The sequence below is a fragment of the Pseudophryne corroboree genome, chromosome 4 (assembly GCF_028390025.1).
Source record: "Pseudophryne corroboree isolate aPseCor3 chromosome 4, aPseCor3.hap2, whole genome shotgun sequence".
In the NCBI taxonomy this organism is placed as follows: domain Eukaryota; kingdom Metazoa; phylum Chordata; class Amphibia; order Anura; family Myobatrachidae; genus Pseudophryne; species Pseudophryne corroboree.
In genome coordinates this window covers 17,175,510-17,201,819 of record NC_086447.1, presented here as the reverse complement: position 1 = coordinate 17,201,819, position 26,310 = coordinate 17,175,510, and the positions used below count along the sequence as shown (strand labels likewise).

General features: G+C 36.6%; 12 non-coding genes across 12 annotated transcripts; 7 read left to right on the top strand and 5 right to left on the bottom strand.

Moving 5' to 3' along the window:
- Nucleotides 1–937: 937 nt before the first annotated feature.
- On the bottom strand, nucleotides 938–1,009 carry TRNAM-CAU (transfer RNA methionine (anticodon CAU)). The gene has a single exon. It is a non-coding gene; the product is annotated as a tRNA-Met (tRNA).
- Nucleotides 1,010–5,607: 4,598 nt separating this feature from the next.
- TRNAM-CAU (transfer RNA methionine (anticodon CAU)) lies at nucleotides 5,608–5,679 on the bottom strand. The gene has a single exon. It is a non-coding gene; the product is annotated as a tRNA-Met (tRNA).
- Nucleotides 5,680–6,775: 1,096 nt separating this feature from the next.
- TRNAM-CAU (transfer RNA methionine (anticodon CAU)) lies at nucleotides 6,776–6,847 on the bottom strand. The gene has a single exon. It is a non-coding gene; the product is annotated as a tRNA-Met (tRNA).
- A 187-nt stretch (nucleotides 6,848–7,034) lies between these two features.
- On the top strand, nucleotides 7,035–7,108 carry TRNAS-GCU (transfer RNA serine (anticodon GCU)). The gene has a single exon. It is a non-coding gene; the product is annotated as a tRNA-Ser (tRNA).
- Nucleotides 7,109–8,202: 1,094 nt separating this feature from the next.
- Nucleotides 8,203–8,276, top strand: TRNAS-GCU (transfer RNA serine (anticodon GCU)). Its single transcript has one exon. It is a non-coding gene; the product is annotated as a tRNA-Ser (tRNA).
- Nucleotides 8,277–11,444: 3,168 nt separating this feature from the next.
- TRNAM-CAU (transfer RNA methionine (anticodon CAU)) lies at nucleotides 11,445–11,516 on the bottom strand. The gene has a single exon. It is a non-coding gene; the product is annotated as a tRNA-Met (tRNA).
- A 1,096-nt stretch (nucleotides 11,517–12,612) lies between these two features.
- On the bottom strand, nucleotides 12,613–12,684 carry TRNAM-CAU (transfer RNA methionine (anticodon CAU)). The gene has a single exon. It is a non-coding gene; the product is annotated as a tRNA-Met (tRNA).
- Nucleotides 12,685–12,871: 187 nt separating this feature from the next.
- On the top strand, nucleotides 12,872–12,945 carry TRNAS-GCU (transfer RNA serine (anticodon GCU)). Its single transcript has one exon. It is a non-coding gene; the product is annotated as a tRNA-Ser (tRNA).
- A 1,094-nt stretch (nucleotides 12,946–14,039) lies between these two features.
- TRNAS-GCU (transfer RNA serine (anticodon GCU)) lies at nucleotides 14,040–14,113 on the top strand. The gene has a single exon. It is a non-coding gene; the product is annotated as a tRNA-Ser (tRNA).
- A 4,593-nt stretch (nucleotides 14,114–18,706) lies between these two features.
- Nucleotides 18,707–18,780, top strand: TRNAN-GUU (transfer RNA asparagine (anticodon GUU)). The gene has a single exon. It is a non-coding gene; the product is annotated as a tRNA-Asn (tRNA).
- A 1,093-nt stretch (nucleotides 18,781–19,873) lies between these two features.
- On the top strand, nucleotides 19,874–19,947 carry TRNAN-GUU (transfer RNA asparagine (anticodon GUU)). Its single transcript has one exon. It is a non-coding gene; the product is annotated as a tRNA-Asn (tRNA).
- Nucleotides 19,948–21,042: 1,095 nt separating this feature from the next.
- TRNAN-GUU (transfer RNA asparagine (anticodon GUU)) lies at nucleotides 21,043–21,116 on the top strand. The gene has a single exon. It is a non-coding gene; the product is annotated as a tRNA-Asn (tRNA).
- Nucleotides 21,117–26,310: the final 5,194 nt, after the last annotated feature.

The window sequence follows — 26,310 nt, the reverse complement described above, 5'->3', positions numbered from 1 at the left end:
CCTTTGTCAGTACATGCTTTTGCAAGCTGTCTCTGTAGTGCAATCTGTTAGCGCATTCGGCTGTTAACCGAAAGGTTGGTGGTTCAATCCCACCCAGGGACGTAATTGACCGTGTGATCAAATTTTGGTGATCTTTAAGTAGACAAGTCAAAATTTCAAACCACCTCTTATAGTGTAGGGTATCTGGCCTTCTCTGATGCAATCAGAGTCAGATTTGATTAAGTCATTTTATAAAAAACAGGAAGCACAATTTAGCATGGGGTTGCAGAGAAAAAAAATTATGCAGGCAGAGAAATCCAATTGAGTGATTAATCAGCTCTCCATTTTATGGCTTTATTTTTATGCTAACACATTTGCTCTCTGAAAAGTGTCCACAAAGCCAAGTCTCTGATTAATACCTTTGTAGGAATGGTTTTTCACCTATTACTGATTAAAACTTGCTTCATTGGAAAGGCAGCAAGATGCATCCTCATTACAATGTCCACTGAAATAATACAGGTTGACACCAGGAAACATAAACCTCACTGCATCCTTGCTGCTTTCTCAAGTGGGAATCTGTTTAATGTGAAAACCAGGTGATATCTAATCAGCACACAGGTAAGAAGTTAAGAAAATCTTTCTTTAAGGTTGAAGATGTTTCTCACAAAATCGTTGCCCCAATGCATCATTGAAATTCAAGCTGGAAAGATGATTTTGAAATATCAATTGTACATTTTGCATTGCTCTTCTGGTGACAATGTAGCTTGTTTTTGTCAATTACCATTTCAGTAATAGGGTAAAGAAAATTAAGTGGATTTCTGAAAGAAAACATTGCTGTCAATATACTATTAAAACACATGAAAATGTTAAAAGTTATTGTACTTTAAGTTAAAATAAAAGAGTCAAAATATCAATCCCAGTTTTGGAAGAATTTAATTAACAAAAAAATAAGTGCACATAGCAGAGGATGGTTTCGATCCATCGACCTCTGGGTTATGGGCCCAGCACGCTTCCGCTGCGCCACTCTGCTGCTCATGTAAGTGTAAGAGATCCTGAAGTACTCACTCATCATGTGAAAGTACCAATGTGTTTCTTCGTTGGTCAATGGAAGAAAAATCTTGCAAAACTCTCCAGATTATTGCCTTTTTAACCTTTTTCTAGGAAACTTTCTAGATGAATGCTTTTTAGCCTTTGTCAGTACATGCTTTTGCAAGCAGTCTCTGTGGCACAATCGGTAAGCGCATTCGGCTATTAACCTAAAGGTTGGTGGTTCAATCCCACCCAGGGATGTTATTGACCGTGTGATCAAATTTTGGTGATCTTTAAGTAGACAAGTCAAAATTTCAAACCACCTCTTATAGTGTAGGGTACCTGGCCTTCTCTGATGCAATCAGAGTCAGATTTGATTAAGTCATTTTATAAAAAACAGGAAGCACAATTTAGCATGGGGTTGCAGAGAAAAAAAATTATGCAGGCAGAGAAATCCAATTGAGTGATTAATCAGCTCTCCATTTTATGGCTTTATTTTTATGCTAACACATTTGCTCTCTGAAAAGTGTCCACAAAGCCAAGTCTCTGATTAACACCTTTGTAGGAATGGTTTTTCACCTATTACTGATTAAAACTTGCTTCATTGGAAAGGCAGCAAGATGCATCCTCATTACAATGTCCACTGAAATAATACAGGTTGACACCAGGAAACATAAACCTCACTGCATCCTTGCTGCTTTCTCAAGTGGGAATCTGTTTAATGTGAAAACCAGGTGATATCTAATCAGCACACAGGTAAGAAGTTAAGAAAATCTTTATTTAAGGGTAAAGATGTTTCTCACAAAATCGTTGCCCCAATGCATCATTGAAATTCAAGCTGGAAAGATGATTTTGAAATATCAATTGTACATTTTGCATTGCTCTTCTGGTGACAATGTAGCTTGTTTTTGTCAATTACCATTTCAGTAATAGGGTAAAGAAAATTAAGTGGATTTCTGAAAGAAAACAATGCTGTCAATATACTATTAAAACAAATTAAAATGTTAAAAGTTATTGTAATTTAAGTAAAAATAAAAGAGTCAAAATATCAATCCCAGTTTTGGAAGAATTTAATTAACAAAAAAATAAGTGCACATAGCAGAGGATGGTTTCGATCCATCGACCTCTTGGTTATGGGCCCAGCACGCTTCCGCTGCGCCACTCTGCTGCTCATGTAAGTGTCTGAGATCATGAAGTACTCACTCATCATGTGAAAGTACCAATGTGTTTCTTCATTGGTCAATGGAAGAAAAATCTTGCAAAACTCTCCAGATTATTGCCTTTTTAACCTTTTTCTAGGAAACTTTCTAGATTAATGCTTTTTAGCCTTTGTCAGTACATGCTTTTGCAAGCTGTCTCTGTGGCGCAATCTGTTAGCGCATTCGGCTGTTAATCGAAAGGTTGGTGGTTCAATCCCACCCAGGGACGTAATTGACCGTGTGATCAAATTTTGGTGATCTTTAAGTAGACAAGTCAAAATTTCAAACCACCTCTTATAGTGTAGGGTATCTGGCCTTCTCTGATGCAATCAGAGTCAGATTTGATTAAGTCATTTTATAAAAAAACAGGAAGCACAATTTAGCATGGGGTTGCAGAGAAAAAAAAATATGCAGGCAGAGAAATCCAATTGAGTGATTAATCAGCTCTCCATTTTATGGCTTTATTTTTATGCTAACACATTTGCTCTCTGAAAAGTGTCCACAAAGCCAAGTCTCTGATTAATACCTTTGTAGGAATGGTTTTTCACCTATTACTGATTAAAACTTGCTTCATTGGAAAGGCAGCAAGATGCATCCTCATTACAATGTCCACTGAAATAATACAGGTTGACACCAGGAAACATAAACCTCACTGCATCCTTGCTGCTTTCTCAAGTGGGAATCTGTTTAATGTGAAAACCAGGTGATATCTAATCAGCACACAGGTAAGAAGTTAAGAAAATCTTTCTTTAAGGGTGAAGATGTTTCTCACAAAATCGTTGCCCCAATGCATCATTGAAATTCAAGCTGGAAAGATGATTTTGAAATATCAATTGTACATTTTGCATTGCTCTTCTGGTGACAATGTAGCTTGTTTTTGTCAATTACCATTTTAGTAATAGGGTAAAGAAAATTAAGTGGATTTCTGAAAGAAAACAATGCTGTCAATATACTATTAAAACAAATTAAAATGTTAAAAGTTATTGTACTTTAAGTAAAAATAAAAGAGTCAAAATATCAATCCCAGTTTTGGAAGAATTTAATTAACAAAAAAATAAATGCACATAGCAGAGGATGGTTTCGATCCATTGACCTCTGGGTTATGGGCCCAGCACGCTTCCGCTGCGCCACTCTGCTGCTCATGTTAGTGTCAGAGATCCTGAAGTACTCACTCATCATATGAAAGTACCAATGTGTTTCTTCGTTGGTCAATGGAAGAAAAATCTTGCAAAACTCTCCAGATTATTGCCTTTTTAACCTTTTTCTAGGAAACTTTCTAGATGAATGCTTTTTAGCCTTTGTCAGTACATGCTTTTGCAAGCTGTCTCTGTGGCGCAATCGGTAAGCGCATTTGGCTGTTAACCTAAAGGTTGGTGGTTAAATCCCACCCAGGGATGTTATTGACCGTGTGATCAAATTTTGGTGATCTTTAAGTAGACAAGTCAAAATTTCAAACCACCTCTTATAGTGTAGGGTACCTGGCCTTCTCTAATGCAATCAGAGTCAGATTTGATTAAATCATTTTATAAGAAACAGGAAGCACAATTTAGCATGGGGTTGCAGAGAAAAAAAAATTATGCAGGCAGAGAAATCCAATTGAGTGATTAATCAGCTCTCCATTTTATGGCTTTATTTTTATGCTAACACATTTGCTCTTTGAAAAGTGTCCACAAAGCCAAGTCTCTGATTAACACCTTTGTAGGAATGGTTTTTCACCTATTACTGATTAAAACTTGCTTCATTGGAAAGGCAGCAAGATGCATCCTCATTACAATGTCCACTGAAATAATACAGGTTGACACCAGGAAACATAAACCTCACTGCATCCTTGCTGCTTTCTCAAGTGGGAATCTGTTTAATGTGAAAACCAGGTGATATCTAATCAGCACACAGGTAAGAAGTTAAGAAAATCTTTCTTTAAGGGTGAAGATGTTTCTCACAAAATCGTTGCCCCAATGCATCATTGAAATACAAGCTGGAAAGATGATTTTGAAATATCAATTGTACATTTTGCATTGCTCTTCTGGTGACAATGTAGCTTGTTTTTGTCAATTACCATTTCAGTAATAGGGTAAAGAAAATTAAGTGGATTTCTGAAAGAAAACAATGCTGTCAATATACTATTAAAACAATTTAAAATGTTAAAAGTTATTGTACTTTAAGTAAAAATAAAAGAGTCAAAATATCAATCCCAGTTTTGGAAGAATTTAATTAACAAAAAAATAAGTGCACATATCAGAGGATGGTTTCGATCCATCGACCTCTGGGTTATGGGCCCAGCACGCTTCCGCTGCGCCACTCTGCTGCTCATGTTAGTGTCAGAGATCCTGAAGTACTCACTCATCATGTGAAAGTACCAATGTGTTTCTTCGTTGGTCAATGGAAGAAAAATCTTGCAAAACTCTCCAGATTATTGCCTTTTTAACCTTTTTCTAGGAAACTTTCTAGATGAATGCTTTTTAGCCTTTGTCAGTACATGCTTTTGCAAGCTGTCTCTGTGGCGCAATCGGTAAGCGCATTCAGCTGTTAACCTAAAGGTTGGCGTTTCAATCCCACCCAGGGATGTTATTGACCGTGTGATCAAATTTTGGTGATCTTTAAGTAGACAAGTCAAAATTTTAAACCACCTCTTATAGTGTAGGGTACCTGGCCTTCTCTGATGCAATCAGAGTCAGATTTGATTAAGTCATTTTATAAAAAACAGGAAGCACAATTTAGCATGGGGTTGCAGAGAAAAAAAATTATGCAGGCAGAGAAATCCAATTGAGTGATTAATCAGCTCTCCATTTTATGGCTTTATTTTTTTGCTAACACATTTGCTCTTTGAAAAGTGTCCACAAAGCCAAGTCTCTGATTAACACCTTTGTAGGAATGGTTTTTCACCTATTACTGATTAAAACTTGCTTCATTGGAAAGGCAGCAAGATGCATCCTCATTACAATGTCCACTGAAATAATACAGGTTGACACCAGGAAACATAAACCTCACTGCATCCTTGCTGCTTTCTCAAGTGGGAATCTGTTTAATGTGAAAACCAGGTGATATCTAATCAGCACACAGGTAAGAAGTTAAGAAAATCTTTATTTAAGGGTGAAGATGTTTCTCACAAAATCGTTGCCCCAATGCATCATTGAAATTCAAGCTGGAAAGATGATTTTGAAATATCAATTGTACATTTTGCATTGCTCTTCTGGTGACAATGTAGCTTGTTTTTGTCAATTACCATTTCAGTAATAGGGTAAAGAAAATTAAGTGGATTTCTGAAAGAAAACAATGCTGTCAATATACTATTAAAACACATGAAAATGTTAAAAGTTATTGTACTTTAAGTTAAAATAAAAGAGTCAAAATATCAATCCCAGTTTTGGAAGAATTTAATTAACAAAAAAATAAGTGCACATAGCAGAGGATGGTTTCGATCCATCGACCTCTGGGTTATGGGCCCAGCACGCTTCCGCTGCGCCACTCTGCTGCTCATGTAAGTGTAAGAGATCCTGAAGTATCTCACTCATCATGTGAAAGTACCAATGTGTTTCTTAGTTGGTCAATTGAAGAAAAATCTTGCAAAACTCTCCAGATTATTGCCTTTTTAACCTTTTTCTTGGAAACTTTCTAGATGAATGCTTTTTAGCCTTTGTCAGTACATGCTTTTGCAAGCTATCTCTGTGGTGCAATTGTTTAGCACGTTCGGCTGTTAACCTAAAGGTTGGTGGTTCAATCCCACCCAGGGACGTAATTGACCTTGTGATCAAATTTTGGTGATCTGTAAGTAGACAGGTCAAAATTTCAAACCACCTCTTATAGTGTAGGGTACCTGGCCTTCTCTGATGCAATCAGAGTCAGATTTGATTAAGTCATTTTATAAAAAACAGGAAGCACAATTTAGCATGGGGTTGCAGAGAAAAAAAATTATGCAGGCAGAGAAATCCAATTGAGTGATTAATCAGCTCTCCATTTTATGGCTTTATTTTTATGTTAACACATTTGCTCTCTGAAAAGTGTCCACAAAGCCAAGTCTCTGATTAACACCTTTGTAGGAATGGTTTTTCACCTATTACTGATTAAAACTTGCTTCATTGGAAAGGCAGCAAGATGCATCCTCATTACAATGTCCACTGAAATAATACAGGTTGACACCAGGAAACATAAACCTCACTGCATCCTTGCTGCTTTCTCAAGTGGGAATCTGTTTAATGTGAAAACCAGGTGATATCTAATCAGCACACAGGTAAGAAGTTAAGAAAATCTTTCTTTAAGGGTGAAGATGTTTCTCACAAAATCGTTGCCCCAATGCATCATTGAAATTCAAGCTGGAAAGATGATTTTGAAATATCAATTGTACATTTTGCATTGCTCTTCTGGTGACAATGTAGCTTGTTTTTGTAAATTACCATTTCAGTAATAGGGTAAAGAAAATTAAGTGGATTTCTGAAAGAAAACAATGCTGTCAATATACTATTAAAACAAATTAAAATGTTAAAAGTTATTGTACTTTAAGTAAAAATAAAAGAGTCAAAATATCAATCCCAGTTTTGGAAGAATTTAATTAACAAAAAAATAAGTGCACATAGCAGAGGATGGTTTCGATCCATCGACCTCTGGGTTATGGGCCCAGCACGCTTCCGCTGCGCCACTCTGCTGCTCATGTAAGTGTAAGAGATCCTGAAGTATCTCACTCATCATGTGAAAGTACCAATGTGTTTCTTAGTTGGTCAATGGAAGAAAAATCTTGCAAAACTCTCCAGATTATTGCCTTTTTAACCTTTTTCTAGGAAACTTTCTAGATGAATGCTTTTTAGCCTTTGTCAGTACATGCTTTTGCAAGCTGTCTCTGTGGCGCAATCGGTAAGCGCATTTGGCTGCTAACCTAAAGGTTGGTGGTTCAATCCCACCCAGGGATGTTATTGACCGGGTAATCAAATTTTGGTGATCTTTAAGTAGACAAGTCAAAATTTCAAACCACCTCTTATAGTGTAGGGTATCTGGCCTTCTCTGATGCAATCAGAGTCAGATTTGATTAAGTCATTTTATAAAAAACAGGAAGCACAATTTAGCATGGGGTTGCAGAGAAAAAAAATTATGCAGGCAGAGAAATCCAATTGAGTGATTAATCAGCTCTCCATGTTATGGCTTTATTTTTATGCTAACACATTTGCTCTCTGAAAAGTATCCACAAAGCCAAGTCTCTGATTAATACCTTTGTAGGAATGGTTTTTCACCTATTACTGATTAAAACTTGCTTCATTGGAAAGGCAGCAAGATGCATCCTCATTACAATGTCCACTGAAATAATACAGGTTGACACCAGGAAACATAAACCTCACTGCATCCTTGCTGCTTTCTCAAGTGGGAATCTGTTTAATGTGAAAACCAGGTGATATCTAATCAGCACACAGGTAAGAAGTTAAGAAAATCTTTATTTAAGGGTAAAGATGTTTCTCACAAAATCGTTGCCCCAATGCATCATTGAAATTCAAGCAGGAAAGATGATTTTGAAATATCAATTGTACATTTTGCATTGCTCTTCTGGTGACAATGTAGCTTGTTTTTGTCAATTACCATTTCAGTAATAGGGTAAAGAAAATTAAGTGGATTTCTGAAAGAAAACAATGCTGTCAATATACTATTAAAACACATGAAAATGTTAAAAGTTATTGTACTTTAAGTTAAAATAAAAGAGTCAAAATATCAATCCCAGTTTTGGAAGAATTTAATTAACAAAAAAATAAGTGCACATAGCAGAGGATGGTTTCGATCCATCGACCTCTGGGTTATGGGCCCAGCACGCTTCCTCTGCGCCACTCTGCTGCTCATGTAAGTGTAAGAGATCCTGAAGTATCTCACTCATCATGTGAAAGTACCAATGTGTTTCTTAGTTGGTCAATGGAAGAAAAATCTTGCAAAACTCTCCAGATTATTGCCTTTTTAACCTTTTTCTAGGAAACTTTCTAGATGAATGCTTTTTAGCCTTTGTCAGTACATGCTTTTGCAAGCTGTCTCTGTGGCGCAATCGGTAAGCGCATTTGGCTGCTAACCTAAAGGTTGGTTGTTCAATCCCACCCAGGGATGTTATTGACCGTGTGATCAAATTTTGGTGATCTTTAAGTAGACAAGTCAAAATTTCAAACCACCTCTTATAGTGTAGGGTACCTGGCCTTCTCTGGTGCAATCAGAGTCAGATTTGATTAAGTCATTTTATAAAAAACAGGAAGCACAATTTAGCATGGGGTTGCAGAGAAAAAAATTATGCAGGCAGAGAAATCCAATTGAGTGATTAATCATCTCTCCATTTTATGGCTTTATTTTTATGCTAACGCATTTGTTCTCTGAAAAGTGTCCACAAAGCCAAGTCTCTGATTAACACCTTTGTAGGAATGGTTTTTCACCTATTACTGATTAAAACTTGCTTCATTGGAAAGGCAGCAAGATGCATCCTCATTACAATGTCCACTGAAATAATACAGGTTGACACCAGGAAACATAAACATCACTGCATCCTTGCTGCTTTCTAAAGAGGGAATCTGTTTAATGTGAAAACCAGGTGATATCTAATCAGCACACAGGTAAGAAGTTAAGAAAATCTTTCTTTAAGGGTGAAGATGTTTCTCACAAAATCGTTGCCCCAATGCATCATTGAAATTCAAGCTGGAAAGATGATTTTGAAATATCAATTGTACATTTTGCATTGCTCTTCTGGTGACAATGTAGCTTGTTTTTGTCAATTACCATTTTAGTAATAGGGTAAAGAAAATTAAGTGGATTTCTGAAAGAAAACAATGCTGTCAATATACTATTAAAACAAATTAAAATGTTAAAAGTTATTGTACTTTAAGTAAAAATAAAAGAGTCAAAATATCAATCCCAGTTTTGGAAGAATTTAATTAACAAAAAAATAAATGCACATAGCAGAGGATGGTTTCGATCCATTGACCTCTGGGTTATGGGCCCAGCACGCTTCCGCTGCGCCACTCTGCAGCTCATGTTAGTGTCAGAGATCCTGAAGTACTCACTCATCATATGAAAGTACCAATGTGTTTCTTCGTTGGTCAATGGAAGAAAAATCTTGCAAAACTCTCCAGATTATTGCCTTTTTAACCTTTTTCTAGGAAACTTTCTAGATGAATGCTTTTTAGCCTTTGTCAGAACATGCTTTTGCAAGCTGTCTCTGTGGCGCAATCGGTAAGCGCATTTGGCTGTTAACCTAAAGGTTGGTGGTTAAATCCCACCCAGGGATGTTATTGACCGTGTGATCAAATTTTGGTGATCTTTAAGTAGACAAGTCAAAATTTCAAACCACCTCTTATAGTGTAGGGTACCTGGCCTTCTCTGATGCAATCAGAGTCAGATTTGATTAAGTCATTTTATAAAAAACAGGAAGCACAATTTAGCATGGGGTTGCAGAGAAAAAAAATTATGCAGGCAGAGAAATCCAATTGAGTGATTAATCAGCTCTCCATTTTATGGCTTTATTTTTATGCTAACACATTTGTTCTCTGAAAAGTGTCCACAAACACAAGTCTCTGATTAACACCTTTGTAGGAATGGTTTTTCACCTATTACTGATTAAAACTTGCTTCATTGGAAAGGCAGCAAGATGCATCCTCATTACAATGTCCACTGAAATAATACAGGTTGACACCAGGAAACATAAACCTCACTGCATCCTTGCTGCTTTCTCAAGTGGGAATCTGTTTAATGTGAAAACCAGGTGATATCTAATCAGCACACAGGTAAAAAGTAAAGAAAATCTTTATTTAAGGGTGAAGATGTTTCTCACAAAATCGTTGCCCCAATGCATCATTGAAATTCAAGCTGGAAAGATGATTTTGAAATATCAATTGTACATTTTGCATTGCTCTTCTGGTGACAATGTAGCTTGTTTTTGTCAATTACCATTTCAGTATTAGGGTAAAGAAAATTAAGTGGATTTCTGAAAGAAAACAATGCTGTCAATATACTATTAAAACAAATTAAAATGTTAAAAGTTATTGTAATTTAAGTAAAAATAAAAGAGTCAAAATATCAATCCCAGTTTTGGAAGAATTTAATTAACAAAAAAATAAGTGCACATATCAGAGGATGGTTTCGATCCATCGACCTCTGGGTTATGGGCCCAGCACGCTTCCGCTGCGCCACTCTGCTGCTCATGTTAGTGTCAGAGATCCTGAAGTACTCACTCATCATGTGAAAGTACCAATGTGTTTCTTCGTTGGTCAATGGAAGAAAAATCTTGCAAAACTCTCCAGATTATTGCCTTTTTAACCTTTTTCTAGGAAACTTTCTAGATGAATGCTTTTTAGCCTTTGTCAGTACATGCTTTTGCAAGCTGTCTCTGTGGCGCAATCGGTAAGCGCATTCAGCTGTTAACCTAAAGGTTGGCGTTTCAATCCCACCCAGGGATGTTATTGACCGTGTGATCAAATTTTGGTGATCTTTAAGTAGACAAGTCAAAATTTTAAACCACCTCTTATAGTGTAGGGTACCTGGCCTTCTCTGATGCAATCAGAGTCAGATTTGATTAAGTCATTTTATAAAAAACAGGAAGCACAATTTAGCATGGGGTTGCAGAGAAAAAAAATTATGCAGGCAGAGAAATCCAATTGAGTGATTAATCAGCTCTCCATTTTATGGCTTTATTTTTTTGCTAACACATTTGCTCTTTGAAAAGTGTCCACAAAGCCAAGTCTCTGATTAACACCTTTGTAGGAATGGTTTTTCACCTATTACTGATTAAAACTTGCTTCATTGGAAAGGCAGCAAGATGCATCCTCATTACAATGTCCACTGAAATAATACAGGTTGACACCAGGAAACATAAACCTCACTGCATCCTTGCTGCTTTCTCAAGTGGGAATCTGTTTAATGTGAAAACCAGGTGATATCTAATCAGCACACAGGTAAGAAGTTAAGAAAATCTTTATTTAAGGGTGAAGATGTTTCTCACAAAATCGTTGCCCCAATGCATCATTGAAATTCAAGCTGGAAAGATGATTTTGAAATATCAATTGTACATTTTGCATTGCTCTTCTGGTGACAATGTAGCTTGTTTTTGTCAATTACCATTTCAGTAATAGGGTAAAGAAAATTAAGTGGATTTCTGAAAGAAAACAATGCTGTCAATATACTATTAAAACACATGAAAATGTTAAAAGTTATTGTACTTTAAGTTAAAATAAAAGAGTCAAAATATCAATCCCAGTTTTGGAAGAATTTAATTAACAAAAAAATAAGTGCACATAGCAGAGGATGGTTTCGATCCATCGACCTCTGGGTTATGGGCCCAGCACGCTTCCGCTGCGCCACTCTGCTGCTCATGTAAGTGTAAGAGATCCTGAAGTATCTCACTCATCATGTGAAAGTACCAATGTGTTTCTTAGTTGGTCAATTGAAGAAAAATCTTGCAAAACTCTCCAGATTATTGCCTTTTTAACCTTTTTCTTGGAAACTTTCTAGATGAATGCTTTTTAGCCTTTGTCAGTACATGCTTTTGCAAGCTATCTCTGTGGTGCAATTGTTTAGCACGTTCGGCTGTTAACCTAAAGGTTGGTGGTTCAATCCCACCCAGGGACGTAATTGACCTTGTGATCAAATTTTGGTGATCTTTAAGTAGACAGGTCAAAATTTCAAACCACCTCTTATAGTGTAGGGTACCTGGCCTTCTCTGATGCAATCAGAGTCAGATTTGATTAAGTCATTTTATAAAAAACAGGAAGCACAATTTAGCATGGGGTTGCAGAGAAAAAAAATTATGCAGGCAGAGAAATCCAATTGAGTGATTAATCAGCTCTCCATTTTATGGCTTTATTTTTATGTTAACACATTTGCTCTCTGAAAAGTGTCCACAAAGCCAAGTCTCTGATTAACACCTTTGTAGGAATGGTTTTTCACCTATTACTGATTAAAACTTGCTTCATTGGAAAGGCAGCAAGATGCATCCTCATTACAATGTCCACTGAAATAATACAGGTTGACACCAGGAAACATAAACCTCACTGCATCCTTGCTGCTTTCTCAAGTGGGAATCTGTTTAATGTGAAAACCAGGTGATATCTAATCAGCACACAGGTAAGAAGTTAAGAAAATCTTTCTTTAAGGGTGAAGATGTTTCTCACAAAATCGTTGCCCCAATGCATCATTGAAATTCAAGCTGGAAAGATGATTTTGAAATATCAATTGTACATTTTGCATTGCTCTTCTGGTGACAATGTAGCTTGTTTTTGTAAATTACCATTTCAGTAATAGGGTAAAGAAAATTAAGTGGATTTCTGAAAGAAAACAATGCTGTCAATATACTATTAAAACAAATTAAAATGTTAAAAGTTATTGTACTTTAAGTAAAAATAAAAGAGTCAAAATATCAATCCCAGTTTTGGAAGAATTTAATTAACAAAAAAATAAGTGCACATAGCAGAGGATGGTTTCGATCCATCGACCTCTGGGTTATGGGCCCAGCACGCTTCCGCTGCGCCACTCTGCTGCTCATGTAAGTGTAAGAGATCCTGAAGTATCTCACTCATCATGTGAAAGTACCAATGTGTTTCTTAGTTGGTCAATGGAAGAAAAATCTTGCAAAACTCTCCAGATTATTGCCTTTTTAACCTTTTTCTAGGAAACTTTCTAGATGAATGCTTTTTAGCCTTTGTCAGTACATGCTTTTGCAAGCTGTCTCTGTGGCGCAATCGGTAAGCGCATTTGGCTGCTAACCTAAAGGTTGGTGGTTCAATCCCACCCAGGGATGTTATTGACCGTGTGATCAAATTTTGGTGATCTTTAAGTAGACAAGTCAAAATTTCAAACCACCTCTTATAGTGTAGGGTATCTGGCCTTCTCTGATGCAATCAGAGTCAGATTTGATTAAGTCATTTTATAAAAAACAGGAAGCACAATTTAGCATGGGGTTGCAGAGAAAAAAAATTATGCAGGCAGAGAAATCCAATTGAGTGATTAATCAGCTCTCCATGTTATGGCTTTATTTTTATGCTAACACATTTGCTCTCTGAAAAGTATCCACAAAGCCAAGTCTCTGATTAATACCTTTGTAGGAATGGTTTTTCACCTATTACTGATTAAAACTTGCTTCATTGGAAAGGCAGCAAGATGCATCCTCATTACAATGTCCACTGAAATAATACAGGTTGACACCAGGAAACATAAACCTCACTGCATCCTTGCTGCTTTCTCAAGTGGGAATCTGTTTAATGTGAAAACCAGGTGATATCTAATCAGCACACAGGTAAGAAGTTAAGAAAATCTTTATTTAAGGGTAAAGATGTTTCTCACAAAATCGTTGCCCCAATGCATCATTGAAATTCAAGCAGGAAAGATGATTTTGAAATATCAATTGTACATTTTGCATTGCTCTTCTGGTGACAATGTAGCTTGTTTATGTCAATTACCATTTCAGTAATAGGGTAAAGAAAATTAAGTGGATTTCTGAAAGAAAACAATGCTGTCAATATACTATTAAAACACATGAAAATGTTAAAAGTTATTGTACTTTAAGTTAAAATAAAAGAGTCAAAATATCAATCCCAGTTTTGGAAGAATTTAATTAACAAAAAAATAAGTGCACATAGCAGAGGATGGTTTCGATCCATCGACCTCTGGGTTATGGGCCCAGCACGCTTCCTCTGCGCCACTCTGCTGCTCATGTAAGTGTAAGAGATCCTGAAGTATCTCACTCATCATGTGAAAGTACCAATGTGTTTCTTAGTTGGTCAATGGAAGAAAAATCTTGCAAAACTCTCCAGATTATTGCCTTTTTAACCTTTTTCTAGGAAACTTTCTAGATGAATGCTTTTTAGCCTTTGTCAGTACGTGCTTTTGCAAGCTGTCTCTGTGGCGCAATCGGTAAGCGCATTTGGCTGCTAACCTAAAGGTTGGTTGTTCAATCCCACCCAGGGATGTTATTGACCGTGTGATCAAATTTTGGTGATCTTTAAGTAGACAAGTCAAAATTTCAAACCACCTCTTATAGTGTAGGGTACCTGGCCTTCTCTGGTGCAATCAGAGTCAGATTTGATTAAGTCATTTTATAAAAAACAGGAAGCACAATTTAGCATGGGGTTGCAGAGAAAAAAATTATGCAGGCAGAGAAATCCAATTGAGTGATTAATCATCTCTCCATTTTATGGCTTTATTTTTATGCTAACGCATTTGTTCTCTGAAAAGTGTCCACAAAGCCAAGTCTCTGATTAACACCTTTGTAGGAATGGTTTTTCACCTATTACTGATTAAAACTTGCTTCATTGGAAAGGCAGCAAGATGCATCCTCATTACAATGTCCACTGAAATAATACAGGTTGACACCAGGAAACATAAACATCACTGCATCCTTGCTGCTTTCTAAAGAGGGAATCTGTTTAATGTGAAAACCAGGTGATATCTAATCAGCACACAGGTAAGAAGTTAAGAAAATCTTTCTTTAAGGGTGAAGATGTTTCTCACAAAATCGTTGCCCCAATGCATCATTGAAATTCAAGCTGGAAAGATGATTTTGAAATATCAATTGTACATTTTGCATTGCTCTTCTGGTGACAATGTAGCTTGTTTTTGTCAATTACCATTTTAGTAATAGGGTAAAGAAAATTAAGTGGATTTCTGAAAGAAAACAATGCTGTCAATATACTATTAAAACAAATTAAAATGTTAAAAGTTATTGTACTTTAAGTAAAAATAAAAGAGTCAAAATATCAATCCCAGTTTTGGAAGAATTTAATTAACAAAAAAATAAATGCACATAGCAGAGGATGGTTTCGATCCATTGACCTCTGGGTTATGGGCCCAGCACGCTTCCGCTGCGCCACTCTGCAGCTCATGTTAGTGTCAGAGATCCTGAAGTACTCACTCATCATATGAAAGTACCAATGTGTTTCTTCGTTGGTCAATGGAAGAAAAATCTTGCAAAACTCTCCAGATTATTGCCTTTTTAACCTTTTTCTAGGAAACTTTCTAGATGAATGCTTTTTAGCCTTTGTCAGAACATGCTTTTGCAAGCTGTCTCTGTGGCGCAATCGGTAAGCGCATTTGGCTGTTAACCTAAAGGTTGGTGGTTAAATCCCACCCAGGGATGTTATTGACCGTGTGATCAAATTTTGGTGATCTTTAAGTAGACAAGTCAAAATTTCAAACCACCTCTTATAGTGTAGGGTACCTGGCCTTCTCTGATGCAATCAGAGTCAGATTTGATTAAGTCATTTTATAAAAAACAGGAAGCACAATTTAGCATGGGGTTGCAGAGAAAAAAAATTATGCAGGCAGAGAAATCCAATTGAGTGATTAATCAGCTCTCCATTTTATGGCTTTATTTTTATGCTAACACATTTGTTCTCTGAAAAGTGTCCACAAACACAAGTCTCTGATTAACACCTTTGTAGGAATGGTTTTTCACCTATTACTGATTAAAACTTGCTTCATTGGAAAGGCAGCAAGATGCATCCTCATTACAATGTCCACTGAAATAATACAGGTTGACACCAGGAAACATAAACCTCACTGCATCCTTGCTGCTTTCTCAAGTGGGAATCTGTTTAATGTGAAAACCAGGTGATATCTAATCAGCACACAGGTAAAAAGTAAAGAAAATCTTTCTTTAAGGGTGAAGATGTTTCTCACAAAATCGTTGCCCCAATGCATCATTGAAATTCAAGCTGGAAAGATGATTTTGAAATATCAATTGTACATTTTGCATTGCTCTTCTGGTGACAATGTAGCTTGTTTTTGTCAATTACCATTTCAGTATTAGGGTAAAGAAAATTAAGTGGATTTCTGAAAGAAAACAATGCTGTCAATATACTATTAAAACAAATTAAAATGTTAAAAGTTATTGTAATTTAAGTAAAAATAAAAGAGTCAAAATATCAATCCCAGTTTTGGAAGAATTTAATTAACAAAAAAATAAGTGCACATAGCAGAGGATGGTTTCGATTCATCGACCTCTGGGTTATGGGCCCAGCACGCTTCCGCTGCGCCACTCTGCTGCTCATGTAAGTGTCCGAGATCATGAAGTACTCACTCATCATGTGAAAGTACCAATGTGTTTCTTCATTGGTCAATGGAAGAAAAATCTTGCAAAACTCTCCAGATTATTGCCTTTTTAACCTTTTTCTAGGAAACTTTCTAGGTTAATGCTTTTTAGCCTTTGTCAGTACATGCTTTTGCAAGCTGTCTCTGTAGTGCAATCTGTTAGCGCATTCGGCTGTTAACCGAAAGGTTGGTGGTTCAATCCCACCCAGGGATGTTATTGACCGTGTGATCAAATTTTGGTGATTTTTAAGTAGACAAGTCAAAATTTCAAACCACCTCTTATATTGTAGGGTACCTGGCCTTCTCTGGTGCAATCAGAGTCAGATTTGATTAAGTCATTTTATAAAAAACAGGAAGCACAATTTAGCATGGGGTTGCAGAGAAAAAAAATTATGCAGGCAGAGAAATCCAATTGAGTGATTAATCAGCTCTCCATTTTATGGCTTTATTTTTATGCTAACACATTTGTTCTCTGAAAAGTGTCCACAAAGCCAAGTCTCTGATTAACACCTTTGTAGGAATGGTTTTTCACCTATTACTGATTAAAACTTGCTTCATTGGAAAGGCAGCAAGATGCATCCTCATTACAATGTCCACTGAAATAATACAGGTTGACACCAGGAAACATAAACCTCACTGCATCCTTGCTGCTTTCTCAAGTGGGAATCTGTTTAATGTGAAAACCAGGTGATATCTAATCAGCACACAGGTAAGAAGTTAAGAAAATCTTTATTTAAGGGTGAAGATGTTTCTCACAAAATCGTTGCCCCAATGCATCATTGAAATTCAAGCTGGAAAGATGATTTTGAAATATCAATTGTACATTTTGCATTGCTCTTCTGGTGACAATGTAGCTTGTTTTTGTCAATTACCATTTCAGTAATAGGGTAAAGAAAATTAAGTGGATTTCTGAAAGAAAACAATGCTGTCAATATACTATTAAAACAAATAAAAATGTTAAAAGTTATTGTACTTTAAGTAAAAATAAAAGAGTCAAAATATCAATCCCAGTTTTGGAAGAATTTAATTAACAAAAAAATAAGTGCACATAGCAGAGGATGGTTTCGATTCATCGACCTCTGGGTTGTGGGCCCAGCACGCTTCCGCTGCGCCACTCTGCTGCTCATGTAAGTGTCCGAGATCATGAAGTACTCACTCATCATGTGAAAGTACCAATGTGTTTCTTCATTGGTCAATGGAAGAAAAATCTTGCAAAACTCTCCAGATTATTGCCTTTTTAACCTTTTTCTAGGAAACTTTCTAGATGAATGCTTTTTAGCCTTTGTCAGTAGATGCTTTTGCAAGCTGTCTCTGTGGCGCAATCGGTAAGTGCATTCAGCTGTTAACCTAAAGGTTGGTGGTTCAATCCCACCCAGGGATGTTATTGACCGTGTGATCAAATTTTGGTGATCTTTAAGTAGACAAGTCGAAATTTCAAACCACCTCTTATAGTGTAGGGTATCTGGCCTTTTCTGATGCAATCAGAGTCAGATTTGATTAAGTCATTTTATAAAAAACAGGAAGCACAATTTAGCATGGGGTTGCAGAGAAAAAAAATTATGCAGGCAGAGAAATCCAATTGAGTGATTAATCAGCTCTCCATTTTATGGCTTTATTTTTATGCTAACACATTTGCTCTCTGAAAAGTGTCCACAAAGCCAAGTCTCTGATTAACACCTTTGTAGGAATGGTTTTTCACCTATTACTGATTAAAACTTGCTTCATTGGAAAGGCAGCAAGATGCATCCTCATTACAATATCCACTGAAATAATAAAGGTTGACACCAGGAAACATAAACCTCACTGCATCCTTGCTGCTTTCTCAAGTGTGAATCTGTTTCATGTGAAAACCAGGTGATATCTAATCAGCACACAGGTAAGAAGTTAAGAAAATCTTTATTTAAGGGTGAAGATGTTTCTCACAAAATCATTGCCCCAATGCATCATTGAAATTCAAGCTGGAAAGATGATTTTGAAATATCAATTGTACATTTTGCATTGCTCTTCTGGTGACAATGTAGCTTGTTTTTGTCAATTACCATTTCAGTAATAGGGTAAAGAAAATTAAGTGGATTTCTGAAAGAAAACAATGCTGTCAATATACTATTAAAACAAATTAAAATGTTAAAAGTTATTGTACTTTAAGTAAAAATAAAAGAGTCAAAATATCAATCCCAGTTTTGGAAGAATTTAATTAACAAAAAAGTAAGTGCACATAGCAGAGGATGGTTTCGATCCATCGATCTCTGGGTTATGGGCCCAGCACGCTTCCGCTGCGCCACTCCGCTGCTCATGTAAGTGTAAGAGATCCTGAAGTACTCACTCATCATGTGAAAGTACCAATGTGTTTCTTCGTTGGTCAATGGAAGAAAAATCTTGCAAAACTCTCCAGATTATTGCCTTTTTAACCTTTTTCTTGGAAACTTTCTAGATGAATGCTTTTTAGCCTTTGTCAGTACATGCTTTTGCAAGCTGTCTCTGTGGTGCAATTGGTTAGCACGTTCGGCTGTTAACCGAAAGGTTGGTGGTTCAATCCCACCCAGGGACGTAATTAACCTTGTGATCAAATTTTGGTGATCTTTAAGTAGACAAGTCAAAATTTCAAACCACCTCTTATAGTGTAGGGTACCTGGCCTTCTCTGATGCAATCAGAGTCAGATTTGATTAAGTCATTTTATAAAAAACAGGAAGCACAATTTAGCATGGGGTTGCAGAGAAAAAAAATTATGCAGGCAGAGAAATCCAATTGAGTGATTAATCAGCTCTCCATTTTATGGCTTTATTTTTATGCTAACACATTTGCTCTTTGAAAAGTGTCCACAAAGCCAAGTCTCTGATTAACACCTTTGTAGGAATGGTTTTTCACCTATTACTGATTAAAACTTGCTTCATTGGAAAGGCAGCAAGATGCATCCTCATTACAATGTCCACTGAAATAATACAGGTTGACACCAGGAAACATAAACCTCACTGCATCCTTGCTGCTTTCTCAAGTGGGAATCTGTTTAATGTGAAAACCAGGTGATATCTAATCAGCACACAGGTAAGAAGTTAAGAAAATCTTTCTTTAAGGGTGAAGATGTTTCTCACAAAATCATTGCCCCAATGCATCATTGAAATTCAAGCTGGAAAGATGATTTTGAAATATCAATTGTACATTTTGCATTGCTCTTCTGGTGACAATGTAGCTTGTTTTTGTCAATTACCATTTCAGTAATAGGGTAAAGAAAATTAAGTGGATTTCTGAAAGAAAACAATGCTGTCAATATACTATTAAAACAAATTAAAATGTTAAAAGTTATTGTACTTTAAGTTAAAATAAAAGAGTCAAAATATCAATTCCAGTTTTGGAAGAATTTAATTAACAAAAAAATAAGTGCACATAGCAGAGGATGGTTTCGATCCACCGACCTCTCGGTTATGGGCCCAGCACGCTTCCACTGCACCACTCTGCTGCTCAAGTAAGTGTCAGAGATCCTGAAGTACTCACTCATCATGTGAAAGTACCAATGTGTTTCTTCGTTGGTCAATGGAAGAAAAATCTTGCAAAACTCTCCAGATTATTGCCTTTTTAACCTTTTTCTAGGAAACTTTCTAGATGAATGCTTTTTAGCCTTTGTCAGCACATGCTTTTGCAATCTGTCTCTGTGGCGCAATCGGTTAGCGCATTCAGCTGTTAACCGAAAGGTTGGTGGTTCAATCCCACCCAGGGACGTAATTGACCTTGTGATCAAATTTTGGTGATCTTTAAGTAGACAAGTCAAAATTTCAAACCACCTCTTATAGTGTAGGGTACCTGGCCTTCTCTGATGCAATCATAGTCAGATTTGATTAAGTCATTTTATAAAAAAACAGGAAGCACAATTTAGCATGGGGTTGCAGAGAAAAAAAATGATGCAGGCAGAGAAATCCAATTGAGTGATTAATCAGCTCTCCATTTTATGGCTTTATTTTTATGCTAACACATTTGCTCTCTGAAAAGTGTCCACAAAGCCAAGTCTCTGATTAACACCTTTGTAGGAATGGTTTTTCACCTATTACTGATTAAAACTTGCTTCATTGGAAAGGCAGCAAGATGCATCCTCATTACAATGTCCACTGAAATAATACAGGTTGACACCAGGAAACATAAACCTCACTGCATCCTTGCTGCTTTCTCAAGTGGGAATCTGTTTAATGTGAAAACCAGGTGATATCTAATCAGCACACAGGTAAGAAGTTAAGATAATCTTTCTTTAAGGGTGAAGATGTTTCTCACAAAATCGTTGCCCCAATGCATCATTGAAATTCAAGATGGAAAGATGATTTTGAAATATCAATTGTACATTTTGCATTGCTCTTCTGGTGACAATGTAGCTTGTTTTTGTCAATTACCATTTCAGTAATAGGGTAAAGAAAATTAAGTGGATTTCTGAAAGAAAACAATGCTGTCAATATACTATTAAAACAAATTAAAATGTTAAAAGTTATTGTACTTTAAGTAAAAATAAAAGAGTCAAAATATCAATTCCAGTTTTGGAAGAATTTAATTAACAAAAAAAATAAGTGCACATAGCAGAGGATGGTTTCGATCCACCGACCTCTCGGTTATGGGCCCAGCACGCTTCCACTGCGCCACTCTGCTGCTCATGTAAGTGTCAGAGATCCTGAAGTACTCACTCATCATGTGAAAGTACCAATGTGTTTCTTCGTTGGTCAATGGAAGAAAAATCTTGCAAAACTCTCCAGATTATTGCCTTTTTAACCTTTTTCTAGGAAACTTTCTAGATGAATGCATTTTAGCCTTTGTCAGCACATGCTTTTGCAATCTGTCTCTGTGGCGCAATCGGTTAGCGCATTCGGCTGTTAACCGAAAGGTTGGTGGTTCAATCCCACCCAGGGACGTAATTGACCTTGTGATCAAATTTTGGTGATCTTTAAGTAGACAAGTCAAAATTTCAAACCACCTCTTATAGTGTAGGGTACCTGGCCTTCTCTGATGCAATCAGAGTCAGATTTGATTAAGTCATTTTATAAAAAACAGGAAGCACAATTTAGCATGGGGTTGCAGAGAAAAAAAATGATGCAGGCAGAGAAATCCAATTGAGTGATTAATCAGCTCTCCATTTTATTGCTTTATTTTTATGCTAACACATTTGCTCTCTGAAAAGTGTCCACAAAGCCAAGTCTCTGATTAACACCTTTGTAGGAAAGGTTTTTCACCTATTACTGATTAAAACTTGCTTCATTGGAAAGGCAGCAAGATGCATCCTCATTACAATGTCCACTGAAATAATACAGGTTGACACCAGGAAACATAAACCTCACTGCATCCTTGCTGCTTTCTCAAGTGGGAATCTGTTTAATGTGAAAACCAGGTGATATCTAATCAGCACACAGGTAAGAAGTTAAGATAATCTTTCTTTAAGTGTGAAGATGTTTCTCACAAAATCGTTGCCCCAATGCATCATTGAAATTCAAGATGGAAAGATGATTTTGAAATATCAATTGTACATTTTGCATTGCTCTTCTGGTGACAATGTAGCTTGTTTTTGTCAATTACCATTTCAGTAATAGGGTAAAGAAAATTAAGTGGATTTCTGAAAGAAAACAATGCTGTCAATATACTATTAAAACAAATTAAAATGTTAAAAGTTATTGTACTTTAAGTAAAAATAAAAGAGTCAAAATATCAATTCCAGTTTTGGAAGAATTTAATTAACAAAAAAATAAGTGCACATAGCAGAGGATGGTTTCGATCCACCGACCTCTCGGTTATGGGCCCAGCACGCTTCCACTGCGCCACTCTGCTGCTCATGTAAGTGTCAGAGATCCTGAAGTACTCAATCATCATGTGAAAGTACCAATGTGTTTCTTCGTTGGTCAATGGAAGAAAAATCTTGCAAAACTCTCCAGATTATTGCCTTTTTAACCTTTTTCTAGGAAACTTTCTAGATGAATGCTTTTTAGCCTTTGTCAGCACATGCTTTTGCAATCTGTCTCTGTGGCGCAATCGGTTAGCGCATTCGGCTGTTAAGCGAAAGGTTGGTGGTTCAATCCCACCCAGGGACGTAATTGACCTTGTGATCAAATTTTGGTGATCTTTAAGTAGACAAGTCAAAATTTCAAACCACCTCTTATAGTGTAGGGTACCTGGCCTTCTCTGATGCAATCAGAGTCAGATTTGATTAAGTCATTTTATAAAAAACAGGAAGCACAATTTAGCATGGGGTTGCAGAGAAAAAAAATGATGCAGGCAGAGAAATCCAATTGAGTGATTAATCAGCTCTCCATTTTATGGCTTTATTTTTATGCTAACACATTTGCTCTCTGAAAAGTGTCCACAAAGCCAAGTCTCTGATTAACACCTTTGTAGGAATGGTTTTTCACCTATTACTGATTAAAACTTGCTTCATTGGAAAGGCAGCAAGATGCATCCTCATTACAATGTCCACTGAAATAATACAGGTTGACACCAGGAAACATAAACCTCACTGCATCCTTGCTGCTTTCTCAAGTGGGAATCTGTTTAATGTGAAAACCAGGTGATATCTAATCAGCACACAGGTAAGAAGTTAAGATACTCTTTCTTTAAGGGTGAAGATGTTTCTCACAAAATCGTTGCCCCAATGCATCATTGAAATTCAAGATGGAAAGATGATTTTGAAATATCAATTGTACATTTTGCATTGCTCTTCTGGTGACAATGTAGCTTGTTTTTGTCAATTACCATTTCAGTAATAGGGTAAAGAAAATTACGTGGATTTCTGAAAGAAAACAATGCTGTCAATATACTATTAAAACAAATTAAAATGTTAAAAGTTATTGTACTTTAAGTAAAAATAAAAGAGTCAAAATATCAATTCCAGTTTTGGAAGAATTTAATTAACAAAAAAAATAAGTGCACGTAGCAGAGTATGGTTTCGATCCACCGACCTCTCGGTTATGGGCCCAGCACGCTTCCACTGCGCCACTCTGCTGCTCATGTAAGTGTCAGAGATCCTGAAGTACTCACTCATCATGTGAAAGTACCAATGTGTTTCTTCGTTGGTCAATGGAAGAAAAATCTTGCAAAACTCTCCAGATTATTGCCTTTTTAACCTTTTTCTAGGAAACTTTCTAGATGAATGCTTTTTAGCCTTTGTCAGCACATGCTTTTGCAATCTGTCTCTGTGGCGCAATCGGTTAGCGCATTCGGCTGTTAAGCGAAAGGTTGGTGGTTCAATCCCACCCAGGGACGTAATTGACCTTGTGATCAAATTTTGGTGATCTTTAAGTAGACAAGTCAAAATTTCAAACCACCTCTTATAGTGTAGGGTACCTGGCCTTCTCTGATGCAATCATAGTCAGATTTGATTAAGTCATTTTATAAAAAACAGGAAGCACAATTTAGCATGGGGTTGCAGAGAAAAAAAATGATGCAGGCAGAGAAATCCAATTGAGTGATTAATCAGCTCTCCATTTTATGGCTTTATTTTTATGCTAACACATTTGCTCTCTGAAAAGTGTCCACAAAGCCAAGTCTCTGAATTAACACCTTTGTAGGAAAGGTTTTTCACCTATTACTGATTAAAACTTGCTTCATTGGAAAGGCAGCAAGATGCATCCTCATTACAATGTCCACTGAAATAATACAGGTTGACACCAGGAAACATAAACCTCACTGCATCCTTGCTGCTTTCTCAAGTGGGAATCTGTTTAATGTGAAAACCAGGTGATATCTAATCAGCACACAGGTAAGAAGTTAAGATACTCTTTCTTTAAGGGTGAAGATGTTTCTCACAAAATTGTTGCCCCAATGCATCATTGAAATTCAAGATGGAAAGATGATTTTGAAATATCAATTGTACATTTTGCATTGCTCTTCTGGTGACAATGTAGCTTGTTTTTGTCAATTACCATTTCAGTAATAGGGTAAAGAAAATTAAGTGGATTTCTGAAAGAAAACAATGCTGTCAATATACTATTAAAACAAATTAAAATGTTAAAAGTTATTGTACTTTAAGTAAAAATAAAAGAGTCAAAATATCAATTCCAGTTTTGGAAGAATTTAATTAACAAAAAAATAAGTGCACATAGCAGAGGATGGTTTCGATCCACCGACCTCTCGGTTATGGGCCCAGCACGCTTCCACTGCGCCACTCTGCTGCTCATGTAAGTGTCAGAGATCCTGAAGTACTCACTCATCATGTGAAAGTACCAATGTGTTTCTTCGTTGGTCAATGGAAGAAAAATCTTGCAAAACTCTCCAGATTATTGCCTTTTTAACCTTTTTCTAGGAAACTTTCTAGATGAATGCTTTTTAGCCTTTGTCAGCACATGCTTTTGCAATCTGTCTCTGTGGCGCAATCGGTTAGCGCATTCGGCTGTTAAGCGAAAGGTTGGTGGTTCAATCCCACCCAGGGACGTAATTGACCTTGTGATCAAATTTTGGTGATCTTTAAGTAGACAAGTCAAAATTTCAAACCACCTCTTATAGTGTAGGGTACCTGGCCTTCTCTGATGCAATCAGAGTCAGATTTGATTAAGTCATTTTATAAAAAACAGGAAGCACAATTTAGCATGGGGTTGCAGAGAAAAAAAATGATGCAGGCAGAGAAATCCAATTGAGTGATTAATCAGCTCTCCATTTTATGGCTTTATTTTTATGCTAACACATTTGCTCTCTGAAAAGTGTCCACAAAGCCAAGTCTCTGATTAACACCTTTGTAGGAATGGTTTTTCACCTATTACTGATTAAAACTTGCTTCATTGGAAAGGCAGCAAGATGCATCCTCATTACAATGTCCACTGAAATAATACAGGTTGACACCAGGAAACATAAACCTCACTGCATCCTTGCTGCTTTCTCAAGTGGGAATCTGTTTAATGTGAAAACCAGGTGATATCTAATCAGCACACAGGTAAGAAGTTAAGATACTCTTTCTTTAAGGGTGAAGATGTTTCTCACAAAATCGTTGCCCCAATGCATCATTGAAATTCAAGATGGAAAGATGATTTTGAAATATCAATTGTACATTTTGCATTGCTCTTCTGGTGACAATGTAGCTTGTTTTTGTCAATTACCATTTCAGTAATAGGGTAAAGAAAATTAAGTGGATTTCTGAAAGAAAACAATGCTGTCAATATACTATTAAAACAAATTAAAATGTTAAAAGTTATTGTACTTTAAGTAAAAATAAAAGAGTCAAAATATCAATTCCAGTTTTGGAAGAATTTAATTAACAAAAAAATAAGTGCACATAGCAGAGGATGGTTTCGATCCACCGACCTCTCGGTTATGGGCCCAGCACGCTTCCACTGCGCCACTCTGCTGCTCATGTAAGTGTCAGAGATCCTGAAGTACTCACTCATCATGTGAAAGTACCAATGTGTTTCTTCGTTGGTCAATGGAAGAAAAATCTTGCAAAACTCTCCAGATTATTGCCTTTTTAACCTTTTTCTAGGAAACTTTCTAGATGAATGCTTTTTAGCCTTTGTCAGTACATGCTTTTGCAATCTGTCTCTGTGGCGCAATCGGTTAGCGCATTCGGCTGTTAAGCGAAAGGTTGGTGGTTCAATCCCACCCAGGGACGTAATTGACCTTGTGATCAAATTTTGGTAATCTTTAAGTAGACAAGTCAAAATTTCAAACCACCTCTTATAGTGTAGGGTACCTGGCCTTCTCTGATGCAATCAGAGTCAGATTTGATTAAGTCATTTTATAAAAAACAGGAAGCACAATTTAGCATGGGGTTGCAGAGAAAAAAAATGATGCAGGCAGAGAAATCCAATTGAGTGATTAATCAGCTCTCCATTTTATGGCTTTATTTTTATGCTAACACATTTGCTCTCTGAAAAGTGTCCACAAAGCCAAGTCTCTGATTAACACCTTTGTAGGAATGGTTTTTCACCTATTACTGATTAAAACTTGCTTCATTGGAAAGGCAGCAAGATGCATCCTCATTACAATGTCCACTGAAATAATACAGGTTGACACCAGGAAACATAAACCTCACTGCATCCTTGCTGCTTTCTCAAGTGGGAATCTGTTTAATGTGAAAACCAGGTGATATCTAATCAGCACACAGGTAAGAAGTTAAGATACTCTTTCTTTAAG